The 19186-nt window shown below is 45.3% G+C and overlaps 1 pseudogene; it reads left to right on the top strand.

Moving 5' to 3' along the window:
- Window positions 1-13898: 13898 nt before the first annotated feature.
- LOC136525145 (peroxidase P7-like) lies at window positions 13899-15099 on the top strand (annotated as a pseudogene).
- The last annotated feature ends 4087 nt before the right edge of the window (window positions 15100-19186 follow it).

The following is a 19186-nucleotide window of genomic DNA, read 5'->3' as shown; positions in this document are numbered from 1 at the left end:
GCTGGGGCGCTAGGGCCGAGTGCCCGACGAGCGACGATGGCCACACCACCACGGCATAGGGTAGACACTAGACGGCTTCCAGTTGCAGACTTGCAGAGATTTATTTTCTAATTAAAAAAACTTGCGTTCCTACGGTCCTACATACTTTTTATTTATTTATTTATTTATTAGTGATTTGTTTGAATTTCCGTTCGTGAGTTCGTTCAACACACCAATAATTAGCGTCAGTCCATAGACCTTCATATCCTGTGACTTGTGGGTTTTCTAACAGAAACATGATTTTTATCAAGATTTGTTGTAGTTTCTAGCTTAATCTTTGAATTTAAGGTTTACCGTGCCATTTAATGTATGTGGTTTTACCGAATTGTATAAGAATTTTTTTGCGGCATATCTATAGTAAAATTCTAGGTCCGCCACTGCACATGGTCAAGAAAGCTTTGAATCCCTTTGATATTTGTGGGTCCATTCCAAAATTTTCTAAAACTCCCGAACAACAAAATATACTATGTTTATTGCATGCAAAGAAAGTTTTTAGGGTACATAAAATATAAGATAACAATGACCTTAAGATAAAATAACATTACGATAACAAAGACCTCTTTCAGAAGAGGTATAGCCTTTTTCACAACTAGGTCAATGTTAGTGTTGAAGTTTTCATACACATTATATATTAACCACCTCATGAATAGTTTTCTAGCATCTGAGTGGGGTCTTAGATGTGTAAGAGCATGGTGGATTGGCGGAGTTACTTAGGGCTAGGAGCCATGATGAACCAATGCCTTTGGCTCAACTCAGACCAATAGCAAACCGGATCACGCTAGCATTGCTCCCAACATGCCTTAGCTTCGGCGTGGCTCTATTTTCATGGATATTCTTCTAGTACCACCACAATCTTCACTATGAATGTAGGCCCCCTTTGGATCGTAGGAAAGTTTCCTGTTTCCTGCATTTTTCCTATGAAAATGAACTGATCCTATGAAATTCCTACGTTCCAAAGGAGGCCTATGTGTATGTAAATGGTTTTATGTCACAGAGAGCATATATAATGAGAATACAATGAGCTAGTGTAACATACTAGACTGGTTTGGGGCTACATGCGGCATGTGACCTCATTTGTCCATGAGCATGAGATCTGTTGCATCTGGACGTATGTTTTATAACTAGAAGCAATGGTGATAGGTGGATCCGATGTTGGAGAAGCAAGTAATTGGGCCAGGTAGGTGGATCTAACGGCTCCAAACACTGTCGGGTTAACCCATAACTTAGATGTTGTTATGTCGCTGTCGTGTCAAGCCACAAACCAGTAGTGATCACTGGTGCAGCAAGGCTTTTTGCTCCCGGTTGGGAAACCCCTTTAGTCCCGGTTTCCCAACCGGGAGCACCAATCCGGGACTAAAGGTACCCTCCTTTAGTCCCGACTTGACGCCCAGGACTAAAGGGGGACCTTTAGTCCCGGTTGGAAACACCAACCGGGAGTAAAGGGGGCCTCCAGGCCTGGCCAGGGACCGCCACGGGGCAGGACATTGAGTCCTAGTTGGTGTTACCAACCGGGACTAAATGTCCCTCTTTTTTCCTTTTTCTGGTTTCTATTTTTGGTTTCTTTTTTCATTTAATGATTAGTTTTGATATTAAAATACATTTTCGAATACGCTGCTAATAGTAATATATATGTGTACTTCGCACGCGTAAGTTTTCGTTCGAACTTTGTACATAAATAACAAACGAATATACGTGTACATGCATATATATATGATGATCATATATATACACACGTTATTTTATGTACATATAATATGTGCATACATATATATATATATATTACAAAGGTTTGATATATAAATTGTTTATGTCCTTAGCAATTCACTCCTCCAGATTTGACATCCACGTTTCGTTCGGGTCATTGTAGAACTCGCCGTTGGGGTTGATGACCTGGTCATTTAGAAATCCTGCTATAGTCTCTCGAATTGCTTTAAGTTGGTCAAGTCGTATGACTTTTTCCCTCAACCATTCAGTCTTCAATAAAAGTTAAAGGAAAAAGTATTAATATATATATGTATGTGTATTGCTCATGTAATTACTTATACAAATGAGAGCAATAAAGAAATTGTAAATATACGATCGAAATAATATAAAGGAAAAAGTATTTATATACGTACTTTGAGTTGCTCTTCAGGAGTTCTCTTTGAGTACGTCATGATGAACTCGCAAACATAGTATCCGCAGTAGTTGTTACCCTGCTCCTGCCTTAGAACCCACTTTTACGACAAAAAAATCAATTAGGGTGAATTGAAATCATCATATGGTGTTAATTGAATATAAATATGTAGTTATAGTACTTACTTTGTGTGCGATTACACCCAGTGGCGCTTTGCAATGTTTCATTTTTTGTTCCTCAATGAACCTTTTCCAAACCCTGCTCCCAAAAAAATAAAAAAAATAATTTAACCTTTAATAATTGTTGAGAGATCGGCGCCATTATATATATATGTTGCTATAGAGAAACTAAATTAATTACCCTTGTATAATATCTATCATGTCTTGATACTCCATTTGCAGTTTTCTCAACGAGTCTAAGATTTTCAATCTACTATTGGCCATATCGATGACCATCAATATCCAGTGATGGCTGCATAAACATATATATATATATATATATATATATATATATATATATATATATATATATATATATATATATATATGTATGTATGTATATGTGTGTGTGTGAGAGAGGTAACTAGCTAGTAAGGAAATATTGATGTCCCATATATATGATCGACATTAATTACTTATAATAACACTCACTTGAAGTTGTAGGGGAAGAGTATCTCCTTCTTGTCGCGTTGGTTCACTAAGAAATTCATGAGATTTCTCTCAGGTTGAGGCTTATAATCCTTCGGGGGTTAGGGTGTTTGTATACGACATACGGATCAACGAACCCAACATCATTATCCTTTCTCTTTCTAAGTTCTAGTCATCTCATATCTGCATACATGAAAATTGTGAATATATATATTGTGAATATATAATAAAGAAATTGTGAATATAGTAGAAAATAATCACACTTACAGACAATAGCAGCTAATGAGACTTTTGTCGAGAGAGTCCAGGTGGCATAGTTGGTGTAATTCTGGAAGCTGGACATAGATAATGTCATTGCCACCGAAGTAATGGTGGTTTCTAATTCTGACAGAAAGATAGATTTGTCCCGCATCAGACGCCGACATGTACCACCCGTTTAGCAGGTACATTTGCGTACCCAGTTCACCTAATTTCTCTGGGTTGTATAGACTCTGGCCTGGTACAAATTTCTTGTAAGGATCCACTTCCGGAGCAGATGGTCCTTCAGCGAGCACTTCGGCAAGGTTCAAACCAGTGTCCTCATAAAACCGAAGAAACGACTCATAGCCGCCTACCTCCTCCACTAAGTTTAAGTTTGAACCATATTAGTTAGGAACGACAACGGGGGGATTGATTGTTGCGATTGTTGTCCGAGTTGTGCAACACCTTTCCCTACTCTCTTCTTTTTTTGCGCCGCCTCATATGACTTGGTGAGAGAGCGGTCATAGTCCGATATCGGTTGTTTCACGGCGCTCTTAAGAGAATCCTGTTTTTTTGTTCCAACTTCTTTCTTAGCTGATCTGGAGGTAGGAAGAAGTATGATGGCTCCAGGTTCTCCCTCGCTCGTCGTGCCTATTTTGCACCTTCAAAGAAATCTGTCACTTCTTTTTCTACTGCATCCTTTAATTCCTGTTCACTTTTCTCATAAGATAGTTTTTGGGGAATAACTGGATGAGTATTTGCTTTCTGCTTCTTTGCTGGCGGGCAGGGAAATGGCTTCGTTTGCGAGGCGGACCTCTTAGGGGCTGGCTTCCTTGGAGGCGGGGGAGGCGTTGGAGACCGCCTTGGAGGCAGTGTAGACTTTGGAGGCGGCGGAGGCATTGGAGACCTCAGCGGAGGAGTTGTGGACTTCCTTGGAGGCGGTGGAGGAGTTGGAGATGGTGGGGATGCAGCAGTGCCTTCGAAGGCGTCATCATTGCCCTGAGCACTATGATGGTCGGGAGAAGCAACAACTAGACTTTGGTTGGCGGAGGCCCTGCTTTGTGAGTACAAAAAATAATGAGATATAAGTAAATGCTTATTATTAGTCATGCCTATAGAAAATTATCAAAAAATTGTTTTGTTAACTTTTGTCCACACCTAATGTCTGCTGGCGGTGGAGCAGACGCCCTAGGGATAATGATGTAGCGCTTGCGCCATAGTATATATGCCTTCTCTGCTTCTCCTAGAGTCTTCTCTCCATCACCTCCAGAAATGTCAAGAGCTAGATCCTCATAACCTTTGCTCACTTTATCCACTGCGACCCTAGCATATCCAGGTTGTATTGGTGCCCCATGGATTCTTGGTGTCTTGGTAGGGTCTAGAGGAGTAAAAACACCGACAACGACCTTGATTGTGTCATTCCCCCTTAGAACATGTAGCTCAATTGATGTCATTGGAGTAGTGACATCATCCACGGGGAAGCGCAGCGCTGCGTCATCTTGCTTTGGCAGCTCAGTGGAAGCGCAACTGCTTTACAACTGACCAGGGGGGCTAATATTAACATTCATTCCTGGCTCTGATGCCTGCCTCTGGGCACTCATTGCTATCTGCACTTGCTTTCTGATTTCTTCCTGCATTCTTGCTTCCATTGCTTTTTCTCGCTCCTTTGCTTCAAGCACCATTTCCTCCAACATTGTCACCCGCGCTGCTTGCTCCTCCTTGCTTCTTTGGCAGCTTCGGTAGGTTTCCCTATCATTAGGGAAACCATGAACCCATGGAGTGTTGCGTCCTAAGCCTCTGGTTCGGCCAGTGTGTTCAGCAGTCCCGATGGCATACGTCAGCTCATCCTTCTCTCTATTGGGCTTGAACACACCAATCTCTTTAGCTTCTATAGCAAAAGGCAATCGGCGTGCTGCTGTTTCGAGTTTTTGCCCATACACTGCCAGACTGGTCTATGGGTCGAGTCTTCCCCCATGACCAAAAAACTAATTCTTCGAGCATGGGGGCCACTTGGCTGATTCTGGTTCGATCCCCTTAGCAATAATGTCCGCTTCCATTTTTTGCCACTTCGGAATGGCAGTATCATAGCCACCTGATCCCATGTCATGGTGGTATACCTTTTTTTGGGCATTCTCTTGGTTCCTTCTCACCCATGCCTCACCCTCTGCTGATGTCTTGTACTCTACGAAATCATTCCAATAGGGCCTCTGTTTTGAGATCGGGCCCGTAGCAGTATTGAAATTAGGCGTTTCGTTCTTCTTGATGTATGTGTTGTATAGGTGTTTCTTCCAAGTCTAGAATTGTGTGGCCATCTTCTTCATAGCCCGTGATCGAACTAGCTCCTTCAATTCATCATCGTTGATATCATTATAATCATCCGCTTGCAACATGAAATGGGCAAGGATATCATTCCAGAGCAAATTCTTGTCAACATCAAAGACAAAACTAACATTCGTTGATCTTCTTCTTCCATTCATGGATACTGATCGGAATTCTGTCCCTTACAAGATACCCACAGTGTTCCACGAATTTCCTTTTGTGTGGACCAAGTGGTTCGCCTATCTCGATGTTGAATTCCGATATTATGTACCAGCCCTCCAGTGGTTTCTTCGATCCTCGAACATTTTTGCTCTTCGCCGTTGTGGTCACCGATCCAGAGGGCTACATATAAAAAAATAATAAATAAATATCTTTTGTACATAGAAATATATACAATATTCACATATAATATATATTTAGTATATATACCTCGCCTGTATTTTCTTGCAAAACATTTTCTTGCTCATTTTCAAGAGCTAGGTACTGACTTCCATCACCAACATCCTGCTCACCAGCATTGGCAATAATATTCATCATTTCTTCCTCCATGTTATCTCCCGGGGCAACCATATCTAACAAATTTAACAAAATTTAAGTCACATATATAAACAAGTCATATATATACAATAAGTCATATACAAATTTATCTAAGTCACATATATATAAACAAGTCATATATGTAAACAAGTCATATATGTACAATAAGTCATAAACAAAATAAATCTAAGTCACATATATAAACAAGTCATATAACAAGTCATATATATAAACAATTCATATATGTAAACAAGTCATATATGTACAATAAGTCATATACAAAATAAATCTAAGTCACATATATAAACAAGTCATATAAACAAGTCATATATATAAACAATTCATATATGTAAACAATCATATATGTCAACAAGTCATATATGTAAACAAGTCATATATGTAAACAAGTCAAATAAACGACGAATTCGCCCTAGCGAGAACAACGAATTCGCCCTAGCGAGAATGATGATTCGCCCTAGCGAGAACGACAATTCGCCCTAGCGAGAACGACGAATTCGCCCTAGCGAGAACGACGAATTCGCCCTAGGGCAAATTCATCGTTCTTGCTAGGGCGAATTCGTCATTCTCGCTAGGGCGAATCGTCGTTCTCGCTAGGGCGAATCGTCATTCTCGCTAGGGCGAATCGTCGTTCTCGCTAGGGTATACAACAACGGGGCGGCGTTGCTCTGCATATACAACAACGGGGTGGCGTTGCTCCGCATATACAACAACGGGGCGACGTTGCTCCGCATACAACACAACGACGCGGCCTTGGTCCACATACAACACAACGAGGCTACGTTGCTCCGCATACAACACAACGAGGCGGCGTTGCTCCGCATACAACACAACGAAGCGGCGTTGCTCCGCATACAACACAACGACGGTGTTGCTCCACATACAACACAACGAGGTGTTCCTCTGCATATATCACATATAAACACATATCGACGTACGTAGGGGTCGGCGGTGACGATCGACGTATGTAGGGGTCGGCAGTGATGGGCGTCCGGAGGCGGTGATGACGAGGGCGGTGTCGGTGGCCGGGTGGAGTCGTTAGGGCCGCGCGCGCGGCGTCAGTGGAGGCGTGGCGTCGGGCGCCAGGGGCGGCGTGGCGTCGGGCATCAGGGGCGGCATGCGTCAAGGGTGGCTTTAGGGGCGTGGCGTGGCGTCAGGGGTGGCGTGGCGTCGGGCCGAGCCGTAGTGTGGCATCGGGGCGGTGGGACGTCGAGGTGCCGAGCCGGGGTGGTAGGGGGCGGTGCATCGGCGAGCGTGCTTAGTCAGAGCGTGCGACGTCAGGGCGGTGGGGTGCCAGTGTGCGTGCGGGCGCTCGTGAGGTGCGGCATCGACGGTGGATTGGACGAGCGGCGGTGGGTCTGTTAGGGCTTGGCTCGACAGTGGGGAGGAGGAAGAAGAGGGGTCGGGGTAGGCGTAGAGGCTATATAAGGGAGAGGACCTTTAGTCCTCGGGCGCCACCACCAGCCGGGACTAAAGGCCCTTTAGTCCCTGGGCCCTAGTTAACGCTCGGGACTAAAGGTCGCACCTTTAGTCCCGGCTGGTGGTGGCGCCCGAGACTAAAGGTTACCTTTAGTCCCGGCTGGTGGTGGCGCCCGGGACTAAAGGTTTTTGGCGGGCAGCCAAACTGCAGTTTCGCTTGCCCGCCAATTCATTAGGATTTTAATATATTTCTTTTTACACAAATGATAAAAGGATAGTTAATTGCACAGAAAATTAAATAAAAGGACATAAAATATTTTAAAAAAATATAGATTCTATTTTGCTTTATTACACACAGGAAAATTATGTGACCTAAAGTTTTAATTTTTTTAACAAGTTTTAAAACACAATATAGTGTTTAAATTACTATTTCGATAATGCAAAAATATAGTGTTTAATTAAATTCAGAAAAACTCTTGTGTTTCGACTAGAAATTTATTTTCACATCATTTGAACGTGACATAATCTCACCATCAAACATAAATTTGTTTTCACATCATTTCAACGTGACATAATCCCAACATCAAACATAAATTTGTTTTCACTATCACTTCAACGTGACATAATTCAACATCAAATATAAATTCACAATTATTACATAATATCTCTAATACACACTATTGAACATCAATATATATATCAAGCGGGCACAGTAGTGAACTTCTTCTTGACGTATGTCCCTTGGTTATGATCGCACCTGTAACCATGGAGTGTCCTCATCGTTTAGCTAGGATGCTAGGATCTTCAGTTCACTGTGAAGGGTGAAATTCAGGTCATCCTTTTCATAATCTTCTGACATGTCTGACTTGTCTTCGATTCCTGACGATGTTTCTTTTTCCTGAAAGAACTATGTAGCGCTTTGGCTCATCATTGATTGGGTGGTTGTCGTTTTTCCCTCTCTTCGGTTTTGTAGACATGTCCTTGACATAGAACACCTGAGTCACATCCTTCGCAAGGACAAACGGTTTGCCTTTGTACCCAATATTGTTGAGGTCCACTGTTGTCATTCCATACTGGTTGTCGACTGCTACGCCGCCTCCAGTCGTCTTTACCCACTAGGCACTTGAACAAAGGTACCTTAAAATGAGATGCATAGTCTAGTTCCCATATCTCCTCTATGCGGCCATAGTATGTTTGCTTGTTCCCACTAGGGTCGGTGGCATCTATGCGGACACCACTGTTTTGGTTGGTGCTCCTTTTATCATTGTGCTACTGTGTAAAATGTATTCTCATTTATCTCGTACCCTTTGTATGTGAGGATATGCCACGATGGCTGCCTAGCCAACAATACAGCTCCTTATCAATACTCTCATCACCCTGACATTCTTTTCTCAACCAGTCGCTGAAAGTTTCCATGTGCTGATGCATAATCCATGCTTCAGACTTCCCTGAGAACTCAGATCGGAGGAGGTTCTTGTGTGTCCTCGATATACGGATCTACCAAGGAGGAGTTCTGTAGAACTGTGTAGTGTGCTTTATTGAAATAATCATCACCCTTACCAATATATGTTTTCTTCCCTAGTGTCCCGTTTCCACTTAGTCTCCCCTCGTGTCACGATTCAGGAACACCAATCGGGTTAATATCGGGAATGAAGTCAACACAGAACTCAATGACCTCCTCTGTTTCGTAGCCCTTGGCGATGCTTCCTTCTGGCCAAGTACGGTTGTGAACATATTTCTTCAGGATTCCCATAAACCTCTCAAAGGGGAACATGTTGTGTAGGAACACAGGAGACGAGAATAGTAATCTCCTTGACCAGATGAACTAGGAGGTATGTCATGATATCAAAGAAGGAAGGAGGGAACACCAACTCAAAGCTGACAAGACATTGAACCACATCATTCTGTAGTTTCGCTAGATCTGTTGGATCGATTGCCTTCGGAGAAATTGCATTGAGGAATGCACATAGCTTCACGGTGGCTAGACATACATTTGGCAGTAGAATTCCTCTTAATGCAACTAGAAGCAATTGAGTCATGAGCACGTGGCAGTCATGGGACTTTAAGTGTCCAAATTTCTTCTCTGGCACATTTATTATACCCTTTATATTCGAGGAGAATCCAGACTGGTACCTTAATGCTATCTAGGCATTCAAACAAGCTGTCCTTCTCTTCTTTGCTAAGAGTGTAGCTGGCAGGACTTAAGTACTGGCAGTCCATCATCTGTCTTCTCTAGATGTAGGTTGTCTCATTCTTTCAAACACCGCAGGTCCTATCGTGCTTCAATTGTGTCCTTAGGCTTCCCATACACGCCCATGAAGCCTAGCAGGTTCACACAAAGATTCTTCGTCAGGTGCATCACGTTAATCACGCTGCGGACCTCTAGGACTTGCCAATAGGGTAGCTCCCAAAATATGGACTTCTTCTTCCACATGGGTGCGTGACCGTTGGCGTCCTTCAAAACAGGTTGGCTGCTAGGTCCCTTTCCAAATATTACTTTCACATCATTGACCATATCGAGGACGTCCTCACCAGTTTGGTTGCGAGGCTTGGTCTGGTGGTCTGCCTTACCTTTAAAATGCTTGCCTTTCTTTCTTACGGGGTGATTTGTAGGAAGAAATCATCGATGCCCAAGGTACACGACCTTGCGACACTTTTTCAAGAATATACCTTTCATGTCATCGAAACAGTGCGTGCATGCATTATATCCCTTGTTTGATTGTCCTAAAAGATTACTTAGAGCTGGCCAATCATTGATTGTTACGAACAACAATGCTCGTAGGTCAAAGTGCTCCTGCTTGTGCTCATCCCACACGCGTACACCTGGCTTGTTCCACAAAAGTAGAAGTTCTTCAACTAGTGGCCTTAGGTACACATCGATGTCGTTGCCAGGTTGCTTTGGGCCTTGGATGAGCACCAGGCATCATAATAAACTTACGCTTCATGCATAACCAGGGAGGAAGGTTGTAGATACATAGAGTAACAGGCCAAGTGCTGTGACTACTGCTCTGCTCCCCGAAAGGATTCATACCATCCAGTACTTAAAGCAAACCTTAAGTTTCTTGCGTCACTTGCAAACTCGGGGAATTCTCTATCGATTACTCTCCACTGGGACCCATCAGCAGGGTGTCTCAACATATTGTCTACCTTACAGGTCTTCTTTGTGCCATCGCAACAACTTTGCATGATCTCTGTTTCTAAAAAGACGTTTCAAGCGTGGTATTATAGGAGCATACCACATAACCTTGGCAGGGATTTTCTTCTTGGGACGTTCGCCCTCAACATCACCAGGGTCATCTCGCCTGATCTTATACCACGACAGCATGACATACAGGGCATGCATCCAACTTCTCGTACTCCATAGCCACGGTAGAGGATGCAGTCATTAGGACATGCATGTATCTTCTGGATTTCTAATCCTAAACGGCAGACTACCTGTTTTGCTTCGTACATAGTGCTGGGCAATTCGTTATCCTTCGGAAGCATCTTCTTTTGGATTTTTAGTAACTCCGTGAATCCCTTGTCAGATACACCATTCTTTGCCTTCCATTGCAGCAATTCTAATGTGGTACCCTAACTTTTTCTGCCCCGCATCACAAGTTGGGTATAGCAATTTCTTGTGATCCTCTAGCATGTGGTCGAACTTGATCTTCTTCTTTTCACTTTCGCATTCTCTTTGTGCGTCACGAATGGCCTGACCAAGATCGTCAGCGGGCTCCTCCTCTGCCCCTACCTCTTCTTCAGCGGGCTTCTCCTCTGCCCCCACCTCTTCTTCAGCTTCCCCCATTGTAGTATCTTTGAAGGCACCATATTCAGCAAAAATGTCATCATCGCCCCATTGTTCTTCTTCACCTTCTTCCATTATAACTCTGGTTTCTCCGTGCTTCGTCCAACAAATATAGTTTGGCATGAAACCCGACTTGAACAAGTGTGAATGAAGAGTCTTTGAGTTAGCATATTCCATCTTATTCTTACATACTGGCACATGGGCAGCACATGAAACCATCAGCGTTTGTTTGCCTCGGCCGCACGTAACAAAGAATGCACGCCGTCCATAAACTCTTGGGAGCGACGATCAGCATTGTACATCCAATGCCGACTCATCTGCATTACATGACATAAATATCGTATTAAAATCTAGAACATAATTAGTTAATTATACAACATGCATACCACCACAAAAGTTATAAATTTAAGAAAGCCTCGCTACAATGTAGACAATCCCAACTACCACTAAAAACACTAAAGCTAAAATGCACTTCAGCAGCACAAGGATTTCACGACCAATCCCAACTAAAATAGACAGATCCCCCGTTTGTTCAACATCTTTGGGCTTTTTTGGCTAGATCACTGCCTCATTAGCTGCCATATCTGCCTGTTGTGTAAGATATTTTTGCACGAGTTCAACATACTCTTCCTCCGAGTAGAAGCTTGAATATCCAGTGCCATCCCACTAAAATTAAAACAAAAAATTAGAACTTTAATCACAACCATCATGAAAATAGGTATAAACTAACCATAGTCATTAAATACGATAAAATAACTCACATTGCGATCCGGACACTTGTAGAAAATGCGACCCTCCTTCTTCACTCGGTACTCCATCACAATCTTCGTCTCATCACAACACTTGCCGCATGCAATGAGTGGGAGGCCCGGCCTAAGTCGCTTTGGAAACCCATGAGAGGCCGAGGACCCAGAAGCAGTTGTTAGCTACTCTCTATACTCATTTTTAATACACTATAAATTTCTCATTTTATAAATAAATAAAATTAAAAAAAACTCTAAAATTCTCTATATCTCTAAACAATGAAGTGTGCTATGCATGCTACAAATGAACGGTGAATACTAGTTTTTAATAGCTACTTTAACCTTCCTTCATGTAAATATGCAAGCTTGAAGTGATTTTGAGCTCAAATTGCTTACAATTGAAAAAAACCATAATAAAGAACTATATATATATAGTGAACAAAATGAGATAAGACAATGGTGAAATATGAGAGTATGAAGTTGGTAACCTTTAGAACCGAAGAATCGATGGAGGAATCGAAGAAATCGACGGAGGAATCGAAGAATGGATGGAGAAAGAGCAAGAACACTACTTAAATTTGAACTGAAGCTCTCGGGCGAGCTCGGGGAGGAAGAAGACGGCCAGCAGGATTTATAGGGGGGACCTTTAGTCCCGGTTGGTGGATCCAACTGGGACTAAAGGTCACTTTCTAGTCCCGGGCCACACAGCCGGGACAAGAGCTTTACTCCCGGTTGGAGCCACCAACCGGGAGTAAAGGTCGACCTTTAGTCCCGGTTGGTGGCTCCAACCGGGACTAAAGGTCCCCTGCCACAACGGCCTGGTGCAGGAGCCGTTGGGCAGGGACCTTTAGTCCCGGTTGGAGCCACCAACCAGGACTAAAGGTCTCTCTAGTCCCGGGCACAATATTTCCCGGGACTAAAGTCTGATTTGGCCTTTGGATCAAAGGTCTGTTCTCTACTAGTGGATATATTACTACCAGGTGATGGCCTGGACCGCCAATGATATCCCAACTATCTCTAGCACCCGGTGGCTCTAACTTACAATGATATGTTACTGCCTGGTTAATAGGATTTCCAATCATTGTTCGGATCCTTGACTTATTACACGGCGGTAAAGCAAAATTATTATATAGGCTCTATCACACTCGGTAGTGATGGTCCAACAGTGATTGGTTGGCTTATAATAGTGGGAGTAGGTTATTCGACGTTCATTCAAGGAGAAACAGGCATGCGTTAATCCTTGCACAGCTAATTGCATGTTACAGTTGACACGGTCATACTACTCTATGATATGAGAAGTCAGCGCATGATTAGGTCCAGCTAAACAATCGGATCCGACCAGAACCAATGGACCACCTTCCGATATTAGACTGTCTCCAACAAATTACTCATATGTGCACCAAACTTAAAATGGGTCTTAGATGGTACGGTATCGACCTCCAAATGAGTATCTATATGCAAACCTATTTTGGGTTGTAGCAGAGGCACAACCTAAATATGAGTATCATCTCTCCTGTAGACTCATTTGTATAAATAGTTCTCTTTTGATCCTATTCTTTTATAAGACAAAAAAAAAAAGAAGATATGGAACCGATGTCATTGGTGTACGTTTTGTACGTCTCAATCGATCGTTCCAAACCCGGCCAGCATTTCGACCGGTTTTATCGACGTACATTGTAAGATTATTTTATTTTAGGTAAATCAATAAAAAGAATCCGCAAGTAGCACGTACGTCTAGTACCTGTTCCTCGTCATAAGCTAGAGCCAACAAGTACCTTGGTCCTTTCATGTTGACTTCGTCGCCATGAAGCACGAGCATGCATGCATGGCGGTGCAGACCAGAGGAAGTGGCAACACCAGCCACACGATCGCGCGTGCTCACGCGTACAAGCGGAAGCAAGTAAGCGCACGTTCGGAGAAGCCGGGCTGCCGCGGGTGAGCGGAGACACGACACCATACCCGGCCGCGCTAGCAAGCTGTATATAAGCACGCTTCGTCATGCTCATTTCGCACTGATCAGCTCAAGCCTCAAGCTCTCCATCCTCTCTTGCTTCTGTTCATATCCATTGCTTCACTACGCACTACTAGAAAACAACACCGTACGTCGGACGCCGGGACGACCTCGATCGTCGGCACACCACCTTGATCGACAGCCATGTCGCCTTCCAGGACCTGTTCATGGCTGGTTCCCCTGATCCTCTCGATTCTTCTCGCGTGCACGGCCAACGGCGACCATCTAAAGGTCGGCTACTACGACAAGACGTGCCCCGACTTGCAGCAGATCGTGCACTCCGTGATGGCGTCCAGGGTCGACGCCGACCAGTCGATGGCGCCCGCTGTGCTCCGCCTCTTCTTCCATGACTGCTTCGTCGACGTACGCCCCAATTTCACCGATCTTTCTGCCTAATCTAATCTTACTTGTTTCTGCATTGTGTCTTAAAGTTTTTGCACGAACGATGATATTGACACGGCAGGGATGCGACGGCTCCGTCCTCCTGGACGGGGCGCCCTTCTCCGAGAGCGAGAAGGACGCCACGCCGAACGCCAACTCGCTCCGGGGCTTCGACGTGATCGACGAGATCAAGTCCTACGCCGAGCGTGCCTGCCCGGCCACGGTCTCCTGCGCCGACATCCTCGCGCTCGCCTCCCGCGAAGCCGTCGCCCTGCTCGGGGGCCCGACCTGGAAAGTGCAGCTCGGGCGCAAGGACTCGCGCGGCGCCAACAGGACCGGTGCCGAATACGGCCTCCCAGCCCCGAACTCCACCCTCGCCGAGCTCATTGACCTGTTCAAGCAGTACGACCTCGACGCACGCGACATGGCAGCGCTATCCGGCGCGCACACCATCGGCACGGCGCGGTGCCACCACTACAGGAACCGAGTCTACGGCTACAACGGCGAGGGCGGCGCCGACATCGATCCCTCGTTTGCGGAGCTGCGCCGGCATGACGTGCCAGTCCGCTTATGACGCGCCGGCGCCGTTCGACGAGCAGACCCCGATGAGGTTCGACAACGCGTACTACCGGGACCTTGTGGCTCGCCGAGGCCTCCTCACCTCCGACCAGGCGCTCTACGGCTGCGGTGGACTGCTGGACCATCTGGTGGAAATGTATAGCACGGACGGCGAGGCGTTCGCCAAGGATTTCGCCAGGGCAATGGTGAAGATGGGCAAAATACCACCGCCACCAGAGATGCAGGTGGAGGTGAGACTCAGCTGCAGTAAGATCAACTGGTGATATGTATATGCATGGAGAGGTAGATGCAATTCAATTTATAAATAAATGAATAAAACTTCTTGTGGATCGATTGTAATCGAATTATAATTCCTTCATTTGTATTTTTGCTTATTAATTAACCAAGTTGTATATTTGTTATTTTAATTATACAGTGCTGAAATAAACATTTATGAACGGGCTGGTTATTTTGTACTTCATTATTATTCGTTTTTAGCACATTGCAATGTTTTTTTTTTTTTTACTGAGCACATTGCAAAGGTAGTCATAGGTTATTTTGTATTTGAAATTTTCCAGATAATTATAAGGGTTGGCACTTGGCAGCATTAATTAAATCACGGACATGACAGCAGTGATGGCTAGGTTGCAGTAGTTAGGTTGCAGCGGTTAAGCAGTGATGGCTCCTCGCCACCATTCCTGAGCGCTTTTATAAGCTTCAAAAACTCTGATTCCTTTTAATGAAAAATGGGCAAAATGTTCGATCGAGAAAAAAAACGGACATGACAACAACCGGTATTTAAAGCCGTGAAAAACAACCGAAAATAGCACAGCAATAAACGAGTGTTTCAATTGGAAGAAACACCTGAATTAGCAACCATTAGATTAGAAGCTAATTACGGGCCAGATGTGTTGCTTTGTTTTGTGGATTGTGCATCTTTCAGAACATACGGCCATTGGCAAATCAGGCCGGACGGCATGTTCTATAAAGATTATTAAGGACAGTCCTAATGGGGCATTCATGGTAGTTTCTATCCCTTTTAATTAGCTTGACAACTCAGCAACTCAGCAATTTTGTGACATGACAAAGGAGTTAACGAAGAGAGAGGGTGCAAAAGCAAGAAATCGTTTTCTCCTCAGGGAACGACGTCCTCACGCAAATCAACGCAACAAGAAACGAGAGAAAAGACATTGGGGAGAAACCACCAGTTTCCATCGCCCTCCTCCAGATCCGGTGTGCTAGGCCACCGCTGCCGTGCTCGCCGCCAGTCGCGCAAGCCACCGCTGCCACAAGGATGCAAGCTTTTGCCGCAGCCAAGGCTCCTCCGCAGGTCGCGGTCGCCACCAGCCAGGCCGCCGGCCGCTGCGCGCGTCCACCCGCCGACTGCTGCGCTCGCCCGCGCCGCCGGCTGCCGCGCTCGCCCGCTGCTACGCCCACGCCGTGGCTGCCGCGCTCGTCCTCACGCGTCGGCTGCCACGCGTGCCCGCGCCGCCGGCTACCGAGCTCGCCCGATCTCTTCTGCTGGCGGGCCAGTGTCGCGGAGCTCTTCTCTTGGTGGGCAAGCGTCTGCGGCGTCGAGCTAGGCCCGCGCGCGCGCTGTCCTAGTCTCCGAAGACTCGGTACCGCCGTGTGGTCTGCAGAAAGGATCCAGAGAGGAGAGAGAGGAACGTGATGAATGATTGGTCAACTTTTTATCCGGACATTAGGAAAAAAAGTCTGGGAAGAATAGTTTCATGGCGCAATATACTTGGCCATGCAGCACGAGGCACGACGGCACGACACGAAGCACGAAAAAAAGCCCGACACGAACCCGGCACGACTCGATAAAACTCAGGGCCCGGGCTGGCCCGGCCCGCTGCTCAGGCCGTGCTTGGGCTGACCCCCAAGCCCGTGGGCCAGCATGGCCCACCACGAGAAATAGAGGGAGGCCCGACAGCGGCCCGAGGCAGCCAGCCCATCATCAGCCCACGCCCCACGGCCCACGCTCGGCCGGTCGGCCCCTCACCCCTCCCTTCATATATAAGGGACATGCCGACAGGCGACGGCCGCCTCCTCTCCTCACAACCCTAATCGGCTAATCCATTCGACATTTCGACTCCACCCGCTGACCCACCGCGCAGCGCCCACACCGCTCTCGTCTTCGCCTCGCCTTCGCCATGCCGCCGTCTCCTCGACGTCCGACCTCATCGACTCCGGTGACCTTGATCTGCCTTCCGCCACCGACCAGCCTTTCCCTTCTCCTTCTTGATCTCCTTCCTCTCCCCCTCTCCCTTCCCCTCTTGGTGATATGTGAGTTCGTGTTCCTGTCAGTGTCATCCCTCCTCCGCCGCTCGCCGTCCTTGCTAACGGTCTGTCATCTTCTCTGCGGGGGTCGTCGTCTTCTCCGGCACCGGGCTCCGGTTGCGCAGGTAAACCCTAACCCTAGCATCTTCTTTCTTGATCTGATTTTATCATCTGATGTGTTTCTTGATCTACAGGTCGGTAGCCGATGCTTCCTCTTCTAGCCGCGGCGTAGAGCGAGCTCGGTGGCCACCCACACCGTCGAGGAACGGGGCCGGAGCGGTCACTGCCGCCATGGCGGATGACAATGCCGTCCTACCAGGCATGTCCCCCAAGGCCGAGGACGATGACGACCTCCGAGAGGACGCAGCTGCCTTGTTCGGTGTCGATCTCGGAGCCAGCCAGGCTCTGATCGATCTAGACGGCGGCAGTGGTGAAGGGGCGACGACGGCTGGGACTGGCTCCAACACCAACAGCTCTGCTCCATCTATTTCTAGTAATGCAACCAGAGTTGGTAAGCGCAAATCTCCTGTCTGGGCTGACTTTGGTGAGATCTATGAGGATGTGAATGGCAGTAGAATTTGCACTAAAGCTGTTTGCAAAATGTGTAAGGCTACTTTGTCTGCTAGATCTGTTTCTGGAACTGGGCACTTGAAGAGGCACCGGAAATCATGTATGGAAAAAACTAATCGACGTGCTGCTGTTCAGTCTAGGCTTGCGCTTAATCCTGATGGTTTGCGCAATTGGGACTATAAACCTGATGTAGCTAGACAAGAGTTGTGTCGCTTGATTGCTAGGCTTGATCTTTCCTTAGGTATTGGTGACACTGATGCATGGGAGGAGTACATTCAACGTGCTCATAACCCTATTTTTACTAGGGTCTCCCGGCAGGCCACCACTAGAGACCTAAGTAAGTTATTCACTAAATGTCGTAATATGCTTAAGAATCATATTTTGCGTGGTACTTCATCTGTTGGTTTGACATCTGACATTTGGTCTGGTAATGCTAAGGAGGACTACATCAGTGTAGTTGCTCATTTTGTGAGTGCTGACTGGGAACTACAGAAAAAGATAATTGGGTTGAGATTGATTGAGGTGAAGCATACTAGTCAGAACATTGCTGAAAAAATTGGTTCTATGATTGAGGAATTTGGTTTGATTGACAAGATCTTTTTTGTTACTCGAGATAATGCTTCTTCTAATGCAAAAGCAATGGAAACTTTAACACCTTTGTTTGCAGGATACTTGGGTTCTGATCCAGCCCCTACACCTTCTGATCCTAATAAAAGAACTTATCACCTTGTTCATCAACGTTGTGCTTGTCATATCATAAATTTGATTGTTAAATCTGGTTTAAAGAGGTTCAAACCATACATAAAAGATTTTAGAACTGCTATTAACTTCTTGAATTCTTCTAATCATAGTATTGCCATGTTTAAGAACTACTGCAATGCTCAAGGTTTAAGACCTAGGAAGTTTGGTTTGGATATGGATGTTAGATGGAATGCTACATAACTTATGCTTAAACACCTGCTGCCATATAAGGAAGTTTTTTCTGTGTTCATTAATGCTAATTTGGGGGCTGAATTGTTAACTCCAAGGCATTGGCATATAGCTGCAAAGGTATTGGAATTCCTAGAAGTATTTTATGAATCAACTGTTGTTCTTTCTGGTGTGTACTATCCAACTAGCCCTCTTGTTTTGCATCATCTGCTTGAGATTTCTGCTCATTTGCATGAAAGTGAAAAGGATCAAAATCTGATAGCTGTTGTGTATCCGATGAAACTCAAATTTCTTAAATACTAGGAAAATATACCTCTGTTGTATTCATTTGCTTTCATTCTTGATCCTAGAGCTAAGATAAGAGGTCTGTTTAATGTCCTGGTAATTCTAAAAGAAAACCTTAGTATTGATTACAGTTCATATTATGCTTCTATTAAAATTGAACTTTATAAGTTGTTTGCCAAGTATGACAGCAAGTTTAGTGTAGCTAAGAATAGAAGGGCTGCACATCCTGCAGGCCAAACTGGTAAGAGAAAACAGGCTTGGGGAAGAATATTTGGAGGCCCTGGAGCCTCTGGTGTTATTGGT

This window comes from Miscanthus floridulus, chromosome 19 (genome assembly GCF_019320115.1).
Source record: "Miscanthus floridulus cultivar M001 chromosome 19, ASM1932011v1, whole genome shotgun sequence".
Lineage (NCBI taxonomy): Eukaryota > Viridiplantae > Streptophyta > Magnoliopsida > Poales > Poaceae > Miscanthus > Miscanthus floridulus.
Note: the sequence above shows the minus strand (reverse complement) of the source record. Positions and strands in the feature narration are given on the sequence as shown.